This window comes from Notolabrus celidotus, chromosome 9 (genome assembly GCF_009762535.1).
Source record: "Notolabrus celidotus isolate fNotCel1 chromosome 9, fNotCel1.pri, whole genome shotgun sequence".
Taxonomy (NCBI): domain Eukaryota; kingdom Metazoa; phylum Chordata; class Actinopteri; order Labriformes; family Labridae; genus Notolabrus; species Notolabrus celidotus.
In genome coordinates, this window is record NC_048280.1 from 11,046,885 (window position 1) to 11,051,979 (window position 5,095).

Genomic DNA, 5,095 nt, shown 5'->3' on the forward strand with positions numbered 1-5,095 from the left:
TTCAGACATGTCATTAAATCCTGCACCGGCGGCGTGACAATTTACTGCCTCTCCCAAAAATACTCATGCAAATCACATGGAACGTTTAGGATGATACTTTATGGATGCAAAGAGGAATTGTTTCACATTGTTGCACTGCCTGAATCAGTGTTAGGTAACTAACTGCAAAATCAATGTGTTTTTGATGACCCTAAGGCACAAAACTTCCTCACTCGACGGAATGGTTAAAATAACCCATTGATGAAATTACCTGTCAGTCAAAAATCCACCGAGGAATGGGAGAACTGCTGTGTATAGGTCGTAAATAATGACGTGAACAAGAATTAATCCATCTATTGCTGGTTCAGTACAGGTGCACTTATGTAATAGTGTAGGCCAACAATGATATCAATGCCACACCTTAATATGCTCCATTGGCTTATTCTGTACATGCCTATAGGAATGGAAGTGTGCAAAATGTCTGTTCTGTTCCATCTTTGCAGATCTTTCACATAAAGGAAAAAAGGAAGCATCTCAATGTCAAACAATAGACCCACCCTGTGCATACTTGTGCATGCTTTACTTTACTGAGGTAAAATGACAAATATTGAATCATTCAATGTTGCCTCTGCAGCTTTGATCAATGATCTCCATGAACACAGGACATTCAGACATGTTTATCAACCAATCAGGGGTGTGTCCAGAGGGGTGATCCAATGGCCCCCTTAAAATGAGATTGGCCATCCCAGGTAGCACCCCCAAATCTGCAAGTACAATTTGGTATTTGCCTTGTCAAATGCTGGACTGTCTAAATCAACTGTTTGGGCTGTGTTGCTGGTAGCTTTCTTTGCTATACAATCTAGCACATTTCTATTTTTTCAGTGCTTATGATAATGACTTTGGACATATTTCTTGGCTTCACAGTGGAGCAGTGGTTAGCACTGTTGCTGCAAAACAAGAAGGTTTCTAGTTCGAATCCCGCCTGGGGCCTTTCTGTGTGATGTATGTTCTCCCTGTACATGTGTTGGTGCTATGGCCTTCACCCACAGTCCAAAAACATGCTTGGTTAAGTGGTGACTCTCAATCGCCCATAGGTGTGAGTGTGGGCGTGTCTTGTTGTCCTGTATATGTTAGTCCTTTGATAGGAGGGCAACTTGTCCGGGGTCAATCAATCAATCAATCAATCAATCTTTATTTGTATAGCGCCAAATCAGAAAAAACGTTATCTCAAGACGCTTTTACAAACATAGGAGGTCTAGACCACTCTATGTCAAATTATGAACAGAGACCCAACTTCAAGACAGGGTAAGACTCAGTCTGACCCCACCTTAATCCATCATGAGCATTGCACATCGCAGTATTTAGCTAGTTACAGTGGCGAGGAAAAACTTCCTTTTAACAGGCAGAAACCTCTGGTATACCCTTCCTCTCACCCAATGACATCAGGGATGGGCTCCAGCCACCCTTCTGACCTGTACGGGATGAGCAGTATAGATAAATGGGCATACTTCTTCTTTTTTAAGAACCTTATAAAGAATTAAGATAAGAAGACTTATGTGGTGCCACTATGTTGTGTTACTTTCAAAGTGGAGAAATTATACATATGAATTGTATATTCATATTGAATGTACAACTTCATGATACTTTCAAAAATCAGTTAAATACATCTTTTTAGACAGCGGTATGACTTATTATGCTTAACTTGTCTTTTAAATGCCTCGTGTTTATTGTACCTTTTACTGTACCTGGCTAGTGAATTACTGGAATGCATGATCTTTATAATGTGGCTCTCTGCACCACCCTATCGTATTATTCTTTCATGTCTGTATAATTGTATTTTTGATGTAAATCACTTTGTGATTGTTGTTTATGTACAGTATTGTATAAATAAAATGTACCTACTTTCTTCAATGATAGTAATTAAAGTAGATAGTGAAGATAGAACGTGTAAATGCTATTAATTTCTGTGAGTGCCTGCCTCTTCATAGTTCAGTGTCTCCGTTGGGCCATCCCAGTCAGAGAATCTAGACACACCCCTGCAATATACAGGAATTAGAGTTCACTATTTCTGTAGATTTAAGCCAAGAGTTTCTTCATTGATGTAAAAAATATATTGGCTACTTACAGCGTCCTTTGAGATACACAGTAAAAGTAAGTAAACTCATGAGATGTTTTCTGATGTTTATGGTGCACTGGAGGAAAGCCCATAGCACGCAGTCCTGTTGCCTAGAAATGAAAGTCATAAACAACTGATTAGCAAAAAGAGACAGGGTTGCAGCAGGACATAGATTCAATTTAAAGTCCCTTTGAACAATGGCAGGCTGCTCAAGAAAAATACTTTCCTGAGGAGTGTCTTCAGTAAAATATGCTGTTCTCTTGTTCAGCTGTCTAATAGTTAACCCTGGAGCAGTATGTGTGACTAAATGGTTGTTGAGACATGACACATTCCCCCCTGCATTATCTCTGTCTATTTCAATGAATGCAGAGCTCTCCTGCGCAAGACAACAAAAGAAGTCTGTACATAGACATACTGTATCTGTCATTGATGCAGATTTATCTTCTGCAGTGTTTTCATGGCTCGGCAAAGGCTCAAATGTGATTCAAGGAAGATTTGAGTTATCATTTATAAACAAAAAACATTTGGAGTTCCTGCAGCTGCGACCTCACACAAAGCAACGACTGATAGTTAATTTGGCAAACACGGAAGCATATTGAAAATGTTCATAATCTCACATCAATCTGCTTAGGAGAGGTAATTTTTGGTGAGATTTAGCACTCTGTTAAAAAATAAGTTACCACTGATAGCACACAGTTCTACACATATATAAGTAATGGGCCATGTAAGGGTGTTCCCACAATGCAACCCATAAAACCAGCATGCAACACAAGCAGTGAGCGCTTTGTGTTGTGGCTTTAAGATAAAAAAGAGCTATTTTAGAACAAGAAATCATGACCTGTCTGGAACAAACACACCCAGGCATTAGAGGACAAATAGTGTGCTGTTGACTGGTGTTTTTTTTACTGTGCATGGAATGTCAACCAAAAGTTGCTTGACTGAGTAAAAGCCTGATTCAGGAAGAACTACAGCCACACTGTATCAAATTGATAACATAGATTTCAGACATTATGGCATATGTGTCTGTTTGTTATTGTGGCAGACGGCCAGTTCTCTTTCTGAAAATGTATCATTGCCAAGTATGCATGCAGAAAGCTGGCTGGGATAAGTTCAAACATGATATAAATCACCAACTTATCACTCCCAGAGACATTACCCAAACTGACCCCCCGATGTCCTTAGTAACAGCAATGTGCAACAGACTGTGAAATGTCTGAACCTTGAAAATAATCAGGACCTATTGTGACTCATATGGAGAAAGACATAGCCTTTTAAGCAGGGTGAATACCTCAGGAGGCTGCCCCTTGTTGTGGTTTTGTAACATGTCTGACGGCTTTGGGGAATTTAAGATTAGCATTAGCATCACTGTCCACCAACATGCAGCAGTGACCAGTCAGCATTTCAGCAGGAGAAGGGGATCCATGCTGCAAAATGAAAAGATATGCTGACAAATTATTTCATGATTCTAAAGGAAAAACGAAAAAGAAGAAAGAAACAGTTTCCCTAAACCATTTCATAACCATGATAAACATTTCATTAAATGCTAAAAATACTTCACTAAATGCAAATACATTTTGCAGGTAGTGAGTGTTTTTCATTGTATAAAATCGTTTTGTTGTTGTTCATGAAGTAGAATATTGATTGAGATATTTTTTGCAGTCATTAAATGTTTGTGCAGTTGATCTTTAAGGCCACCATAGATAGAAACCTGCAAAATGCAACCCAATAGGGAAATGATGGAAGAAGAAAAATGAATAAAAATCCAGAATTATCACTTGCAATCAATAAAACCAAGTAAACAGCATCACCTTCAAAAACAGTGTCCTGCCATGTCCAACATGGAAACTAAACTAAACAATTAGCTCAATTTTGTTTTATTATGTCATATTGTTAGCAGCTTTTTCTGAAGCAATTAGGTAATTTTTCTAAGATTAAGATATCTTGTCAGGGACAGAGACACCCCATACACCAGATAAATTACTGACATAGGACTCTGAACAAAATGCAGCAACACACAGAGTCTGAAAAACCACCAACAGCAGATTGGTTCAGTTAAAGCAGGGGTGTCAAACATGCGGCCCGCGGGCCAAAACCGGCCCGCCAGAGGTTGCAATCCGGCCCACAGAACGACTTTGCAAAGTGAAAAAATTACAGATTAGACATTAACTGCAAATTTTCAATAAAAGTAACTACTATTTTAAATTTGTCCTCTGAGGGTCGCATACAATCATAGTGCTGATGGAGCGCACCTGAACAGCACTTTTTCCCAGGACTTTTTTCTCAAAGTGAGAAAATAGATTACTTGCTGTTTGCATAATCCGGTTGAGATTCATTAAGTCTTTTTAGAGCACTATAAGATGATCCACTAACTACTAACACTAGCACAACACCCCTGCATACAACACTGTCCAGCAAGCAAACAGTTCCTTTCGGAGCTGAGGGGTCCAGGATAGCCAACTTTACCTTCTTCATTATTATAATCTCTATGTTCTTTTGCAGTAAAAATTATACCCTGTGTCAGGTGAATTGATAACTTGTTTGGTGTGTTTGCAGCAGGTTTCAGTGCTTAAAGAGTAAAATGTTCTGCCCCACTATGAGACTCATCATGGAGAACTGTTTTTGTTGAAAGATAGTTGATTACATTTTCAGCACATACTTGTACTATTTTGCACTAAAACAAAGGGAAAAATGTAAAGTTGTCGTTATTTATAGGTTATTATGTTATGATTTTACTGGTCTGGCCCACTTCAGATAAACTTGGGCTGTGTGTGGCCCCTGAACTGAAATGAGTTTGACACCCCTGAGTTAAAGAGTTTAAATTCAATCTGTGTGACAGTGAGTTTGATGCTAACCCTAACACTGAAGACTACAGGTCCTATCACAGGTTATCCTGCAGCATTTCCATCGTCTGAGTTAACCCATGAAGTGGACAGCTCCGTTTTGCCTTTAGCTTCTCATGTGGATTTCCCTGATCCTCTGGCGTCTGTGCTCCCCCCTCTG